The sequence below is a fragment of the Arachis duranensis genome, chromosome 3 (genome assembly GCF_000817695.3).
Source record: "Arachis duranensis cultivar V14167 chromosome 3, aradu.V14167.gnm2.J7QH, whole genome shotgun sequence".
Lineage (NCBI taxonomy): Eukaryota > Viridiplantae > Streptophyta > Magnoliopsida > Fabales > Fabaceae > Arachis > Arachis duranensis.
The window spans coordinates 116,778,083-116,786,163 of record NC_029774.3 but is presented as its reverse complement, the minus strand read 5'-3'; the positions used below and the strand labels follow the sequence as shown (position 1 = coordinate 116,786,163).

At 31.1% G+C, this 8,081-nt stretch overlaps 1 long non-coding RNA gene across 1 annotated transcript; it reads left to right on the top strand.

Moving 5' to 3' along the window:
* Positions 1-4,315: 4,315 nt before the first annotated feature.
* On the top strand, positions 4,316-6,074 carry LOC127745784 (uncharacterized). The gene is made up of 3 exons (XR_008007334.1): positions 4,316-4,380; positions 4,693-4,758; positions 5,826-6,074. It is a non-coding gene; the product is annotated as an uncharacterized LOC127745784 (long non-coding RNA).
* The last annotated feature ends 2,007 nt before the right edge of the window (positions 6,075-8,081 follow it).

The following is an 8,081-nucleotide window of genomic DNA, read 5'->3' as shown; positions in this document are numbered from 1 at the left end:
ATCTAGCACCACCATTTACCATCTACTATCATTTTTCTTATATTATTTAGTTGTTAATTGTTAGTAGTTAATTAGTTAGTTAGTTAGTTTAATTTTCTGTTTTCATGCTACGTGTTGGATTATTAATCTTGTTTACTAATTATTGCTGCTGATTATTGATAGGATGCTATTTTGGCATCATTGCTGTTAATAGTCACGGTTGGATTTCTTTGTTGAGGTTATACTTTTTTGCTTGATTCTTACTTGGATGCTTTCATACTTCTTTATCCCTTGATGTTGTCTTAACCAACAAGTTTCCTTTAAAACATCTCAGGCACACTAAAATGAGTGAAGTGCTTCCCCCTTTTGTGCAGTTGTGATACACTTAGTTCATTAATATCACAAACTTATTCACTCACTTTATTTTAGTGATTCATAATTCATTCCAACAATCCATCATTTCTGGCTTTTGCATTTATTCGTCTTACTATCTTGTTGTCTATCTTTCAGGATGATTCACTGTAAGCGAAAAGAGAAGCGGAGAAAAGAACATGCAGCAGCCGGTTGATCTACCAGTTGAAGGTGGCAATCCGAAAAGTCATCGAACCCCCTTGCTCATCTTTGAATGCACCGAGGACGGTGCAAACTTTTAAGTGTGGGGAGGTCGTCCGACCGATCGGCGATTTTTAGGTGACAATTTCTAATCCTAACACTTTCGCATTTTAATTTTTTCTATTATTTTTAGGTCTTTTAGAATTTTTAGTTGCATTTTCTTGGTTTGCATATATATAATAAGCTTAGTCAAAATAATAAAATTTTTCAAGAAAACTCATCTTATATAGGGCATTGACATCCCAATTGATTTGAGTAAAAACTTTTCATGAAACTTGCTTAAATTACATATTGTGGAACATGTTTTTGAGCTAAGAACACATAACCTTGTGAGTTTTGAGCCTTAATTATGTGTTGCATCATATAACCACTATTTTTATTCTTGTATGTATTATTCTCTTTCTATGATTGTAATCTTTGATTTGTTCGATTCTTTATGTCCATTATTTGGTGCATGAATGCATTTATATGATTGAGGTCTTTATTTCATTAAAGCTCACTTACCCAAATGGCCTTACCCTTTTATCCACCTTTGTTAGCCAATTTTGAGCCTATTTTAATCCCCTTTTGTTCTTAAATTTAGCACATTACTAGCCTTAAAGCGGAAAATAATAAATGCCCTTAATTTGGATCTTTGATTAGGTTAGGCTAGTGAGAGTGTGTATCATTCAAGTGTGGGAAAGTTGGAAACATTGGTAGAGATAAAAGTGTATTTTGAATTTTTATTAAAGATCTTAGGAATTGGGTACATACTCATGCATTAAATGTTTAAACCATATGCATTGATATTCTTGTATATATTTTATTTTGAAAAAAATAAAAAGAAAAAAAGAAAAAGAAAAAGAAAAGAAAAGAAAATGAAAGCAATAAGAAGTGTACAAAATGCCCCAAAGTAAAGTAATAATAGCAATGCATATGGGTTGTGAATTGAAAAGAATGTATGAGTGTGTAAAAAAGTGAAGAGTGGGTAGTTAGGTTTGCTTGAATTGTGTAAGTTGTTGTACGTTTTAGGTGAGAGCTTAAGTTAGTCAAAAGTTCAAATTTCAAACTCACATGACCATATGCATCCTTACATTTACCCTAACCCCATTACAACCTCTATGAAAAAGTCCTCATGATATTTGTATGCATGTATTGAATAATTCTTGATTGTTAGATAAAAAACAAATCTTAGAAAGCAAGATTAGAAGAGAATTGAGTGAATCAACCCTATACACTTGAGCAACTAGAGCGGATACACATCCGGTGGGGGTTCGATTGCTCAATTACATGGTTTCACCTATGATCATCTCTTATCTTGCAAGTTTATAATTCTTTTTAATAACTCAATTCAATTGTAGATTTAATTGGATTGTGATTGCTTTAGCCCTTATATTCATATATTTATTCTTGGAAATTGAATTATTTTGACCAAGTAGTTGCATGCATATAGATAGATTGCATATAGATAGTTTGCATTAAATAAATGTTCATACCTCATTTCTTGTCTTTCTTGGTTTAGCATGAAGACATGTTATTGTTTAAGTATGGGGAGGTTGATAAACCACAATTTTATGGTTTATTTTATATTGAATTTGGTGGATTTTACTAACTTTTTCTACATTTATTCAATGAAATACCATGATTTTATGAATTTCTCCTAAATTGTGCTTAAGATTGAAAACATGCTTTTTTAGGCCCTAAAATCGTTAAATTTAATTCACTACTTTAATTCCATTCGATGCCTTGATGTTTTTGTTTAGTGATTTCAAGCTTATAAGGCAAAGGTTGGATTGAAAGAATGAAGAAAAAATATGCAAAGTGGAGAATTCATGAAGAAATGAGGATTTGGTGGATTCAAGGCCACGCGCACGCGTCACCCACGCATACGCATGAGAGGGAATTTTGACAATCGACGCGCACGCGTCACCTGCACGTACGCGTGACACTGGTCACTTGACCTCATTAAAGGAACGTGCTGGGGGGCAATTTCTGAGCTCAAGGAGGCCCAAATGCAACTCATTTTTTATGCTTTTGAACCCAAGGATTGAAGGGGGATGAACCAAGTAGTCATAGTTTTAGTTTTAGCATGTTTTAGGTTAGGTTTCTAGAGAGAGAAGCTCTCTCTTCTCTCTAGAATTAGGGTAGAATTAGGATAATTTCATCTTAAATATAGGTTGTAATCTTGTTTTAATTTAGTTTCTTGCCATTTCTTGTTATTACATCTTTGCTATCTTAGTTTATTTGTTATCTCCTTTATTTGGTTGTCTTTATGTTTATGCACTCATGCTACTTTTGATCTTTATTAATGCAATTTATATTTTCATGTTATTATTGCTTTCTTTAGTTGTTATTGTTGATTTCTTGCAATTGGTAGTTGTTAGACTTTATTATTGTTGCAATTTCAATATGCTTTCCTTTTATGCCTTCCAAGTGTTTGATAAAGTGCTTGGTTGAATTTTAAAGTAAATTTTTGTGCTCTTGGCTTGGGTTGGTGATTTGGAGACTCATGAATTATCAAAATCTCTTGTTGATTGATAATTGAAGATTGTCGGTTAGCTTGAACTTCACTAAATCTAGTCTTTCACTATGAGTTGACTAGGACTTGTGAACTCAAGTTGATTGTATGCACTTTACTTTCCTTCATTTGTTAGAGATTAACTAAGTGAAGACAATTTACATTTACCATCACAGTTGAGGATGATAATGAGGATAGGAATTCCAATTCTTACTTCTTGCCAAAACTTTTCTTAGTTATTAGCTTTATTTTCTTGCTATTTTTACTTTCTTGCCTATCATTCAAAACCCCAAAAAATACTTTCCTTCATAGCCAATAATTGAGCACTTCATTGAAATTCCTAGGGAGAACGACCTATGATCAATACTCCTGGTTATTTTAATTTGTATTGTGACAAACCTCTTTAAACTTTGATTGGTGGATAAATTGTTGGTTTGGACTATGCTTGCAACGAAATCCCTTTGAGAAATTCTAGACTGACATTTATCCCTCTATCACTACTCCCACCCTAAACCCTCTTTCAGTGTTGACTCTCTCTGGCGGTGGCTCCCTCAGCACTCACTGTCCATCGCAAATCTTTTGTTGATGATCCATCCGCTGCCGCTCCCTTTCGTCGCTGCAAACCCCTAACCCCTTCCACCGCCGCTTCCTTCTGTCAGAGCGTTGGAGAAGGTTTGTTGTTTAGGGCCGCTCCCTTCCATCGTCAAGCTCAAGGGGGTTGCTGTCACAACCGACGAAGAGGACAAAAATTCCATCCTCGATCTGTAATCCCTAACTCATGCTTTTTCAATAAATCTTCGATCATCATTTAATCATTTATTTTGAATATTACAACAAATCTGTGCTTTTAATTGTTGTTACTCTTTTCCAATTTATTTTAGAAAATCGAAGTTTTACTGATTCGACAAGGAAGGAACCAGTGGAAGGAGAGAACCGCATGCACTGTCAATTTCCCGAAGAGCAAGGTTACTAGCAAGGAATGGCTTCTCATCTAAGCAAAATTCATTTGTGCTTCTTTGTTTATGTTTTTATTTTCTGATTCATTTGTGCTTCCTAGTTCTCTAATTCTTCAGTTCGTAAGTAGTTAGAGAAGTTTATGATAATTATTTGAGCCTCATATAATAATGTCAAACATGGTTCTTTTGCTGTCATTATAGTAGTTAAATCTAAGAAGGTTAATTGGTTTATTTGTGCAACTAAGTTTTGTTCTTTTTTTTTGTGTGTTTATGCAAAAAAAAAATCATTGCTGAGTGTGGTTCTTTAGTTGTAAAGACTCCAAATCATTGAAAAGGGTAATTCATAGATTCCATATTTTTTCATTTGAAAATCATACTAGAGCAATATAATCTGATATGAGAAATTGTTAATGCTCTAGCTTGATTTATATTTATAAAAAATTATGAACTGATTGGTTAAATAGCTTATCCTGGGATCCCAAACACTTTTGTCTCCAATGTTTCAAAGTGACCATATATAAATATTGACGAGCTCAACATATTGCTATTCGCTGCCCCTGCTACCTTTTATTCTACTTCTACTTTGCTGCTGCTACCTGACTCTGTGTTCCGATCTCAACCTCAGGTGCCTTTTTCCCATATTTGCAGAACTTCTCTTAAGAGTTTCAATAGTTTGAGGAGTATTGCATGAACCAGAAATTCATTGATCCAATGGTACCTATATATATAACTCTCTTATTAATGTTTTTACTTTGTTTAATTTTCTTCAGCACCGCTTGATTCATCTGCATTTGACCTAATGAGCTCTTTTACGTGCATGAACTAATTGAAATCTTAAGATTGAATTGCTTGATTCATAGTACTAAGTCTGTCCATGGTCTTACCTTGTGTTGAATTTTAAGAGTATCTTTAATAAAAAAAAGAACCAAGAAAACTCAGGTCCATATCACCTCTATTTCTCTCATGTACCTTTTATGATGTGTTAGCACATTGTTTATAATTTTTATCGTTTTACATCAAATCCATTCTCTATTTCTCTTATATGTTTATTGAAAAGAAAAGGTTTTATTTTGCTAGTTCTAATGGTATAATAATGAGTAGATTGTGATTTAAGAATAAAATTTGACACTAAATCTAGATGTTATTCATTTTTCTGATGCATTATCTTGTTATCTCCTCCTTTTATAAACTCAGTATATAATAATTTTTTATTACAGAAGGGTTATGAATGTCTATATTGCGAATATGCTTTTTTGTGCTTGTTTTTCTAAAGTCTACTAATAATTCGTAGCAACTAGCATATTTGAGCAAGGATTCACAATGAAACTTGAAAATTTTGTATAATAATTGTCAAATTTGGTAAGCTAATTGAAGTATTAGATAGTATTGTGTTTTAGAAATGCAATATTTATAGAGTTTTTTTATTACTTTTGAAGTACAATGCATTTTTTCCTGTGATAGGAGAATTACATTTCAAAATTAATGAGAAATATATGCATGATTTTTTTAGTGATTTATTTATGAGTTGTTCCTTTGTAGTTCAATACTTCTCAACTTTTTTCTATAATTGTAATTTTAATATTTTTGAATTATTTGGTTTTCTTTTGCTGCAACTATTACCACATTGGTAATTGTTGTTAAAATATTGAAAAATAATAGGTTTGCTGTTGAAAGGAGTAAGACATTTTATGCTTGTTGATTTTAGATTATGTTTGTTGTCTTAATTCTTATGATCTGCTGCATTGATTTTTGACTACTATATGTGATAAATGGTGTATTAGATTGAAATATTATCTGGGAGTTGAAAAGACTGCAAACTTTGATGAACTGATTGCTGCTGTATGTGGCTATCGAAGGTGGCGAAAATGGAGACATCAAAGAAAACAATCTATGAGGATTATGGAAATTACTCGTGAATCAGGCGATGACATTTTGTACTATTTAAAGAATTTCATTTTTGTTGTTAATTGGTAGGCGACAAGCATAAAATTCATTATATATAATGTGACTTGCAATTTTAAACTCTTAAATTCCTTCCATTCTTTTATCCATATAAAAAGAGTGCCCTAGTATTTTCTTTTTTGGTGGGACTAATATATGGAGATGATGCCATTTGATTATTTATATGCTTTTATGCTCAAGTTGAGAAGCTTGTTGAGAAATCAGAGTTTTGAACTCGAGATTTATTTTGTATTTGAGTATTAATGTATAAAATAATTATAGCAAAAATTATATATGTTACTAATTATTGTTTGATTTGTCTTGTAATAAAAATTGCATATTATATTTATAGGCTTGATAATAAAAAAAGGATTGAATTTATATTGTGTAATGATGAAGGTAAACTCAAAAAAAGATTTTTTTTAATTTGATAAGGCTATTGCCATGCTTTAAAAACGTGGCCGTATCTCTCACTATTGGCACGCTTTAAAAGCATGGCCATATCTCGCTATTGCCACGCTTTAAAAGCGTGGCCGTATCTCTCACTATCGCCACGCTTTAAAAGGCGAGGCGATATGTCACCAAAAGGATGGTGATAGAGCAACAGCCATACTAGCAAATGTGATCATTTCAAAGGCGTGCCGATAACTCAAAAAATGTGACGAAAAGTTATCGCCATACTTTTTTAATTTTTCGCCACGTTTTAAAAGCGTAGCAATAGAGCTATTTTTTGTAGTGACGTATTTTATTTCCATTGCTTGCAAATGAAATATGGTCATTAAAATTTTCACACATATCTCGTTTACACTCAAGATATGACTTAAAAAAATCTTTAATTTATTTATTTGAAAACAAATCCATTATTTTGCACCTTTTATATATGCCTGATTTGAGTTTACCAAAACAAAAATTGCTGATTTGATCTTTTAAATATTTTCTTCAAGACTTCAACCGAGTTTCTTCGTACTCAAACCCAGTTTTTGTGAGGAAAACATATCCTTATACACTTTAGGCCTTCACTGTTCCGTTGATGCAGTCAATTATATTGTTGTATGTCTTTGACGTCTATCGTATTTAATATTTTTTTTTCATTTTTTATCAATTATTTTTATTATAAAAAATAAAAAGTATAAAAAAAATATACACACAAATAGTATATATAATAATTTTTAGAATAAATATAAGTGAAAAAGTTGAATAAACTTTAATTAGTGGTAATATGCTGGCATAGTTGATGAGCAAGATCGATCTAAAACAAACGAACAGCGTATAAAGTCTATCTCACCATCAATATTATTATTATTATTGCGCGCATATTATTCCACTGTCACAGGATCACAAAAGGTGTACGTTGTTGTTAGTTTGTTACTAAATCTAATGGTAACTACTTTAATAAAAATTTAATGATTGTCATTATGTAAAGATATATTATTTTAGTTATTAAATAATAAATTATAGGATTTAATTTTATTTAAAATAAAAATATTATCTTTATTTAAAATATTACAAAATAAATAAATTATACTTTTTAAACAAAGATCATCATAAAAAAATGTTTTTGGTATTTTCATAGGAATAATTACCAAATCTAATAGGTAAGGCCATATAATATATTATTCTCATTGAATTGAAACCATATGTTTTATATCATGGTGCGTGTCCGAATGCCAGTATATATTATTGGGAGAATGTTAGAGCGAGGGTCAATAAAATTTATTATTTTTATTATTAGTTAATTAATAATATTTAAAATATAAATTAAAATTATATTATTAAAGAACACTGTTCCCTTCATATAGGAGCATATTCGTCACCCTTAATTAGTAATAATAAGATTAGTTGTTACTCCGAATATGTCAGAGATATGTAATAATTTGGATACAGGTAAGTGCCATACTTTTGCACCGTCATTGATTTATCAATTAATGATTCAGATGAAAATTGATACATCAGGATTTAGAAGAGACAACCCTTTTTCTTTTTCAAATTATTAATTTGAGAGTGAGATATATAGGGATATGGATATGTGAGAGTTTGATATGTTCAACCTTTTGTTTTTAAAATGGGTAAACTCCTAAAAATATAATAGAATATTT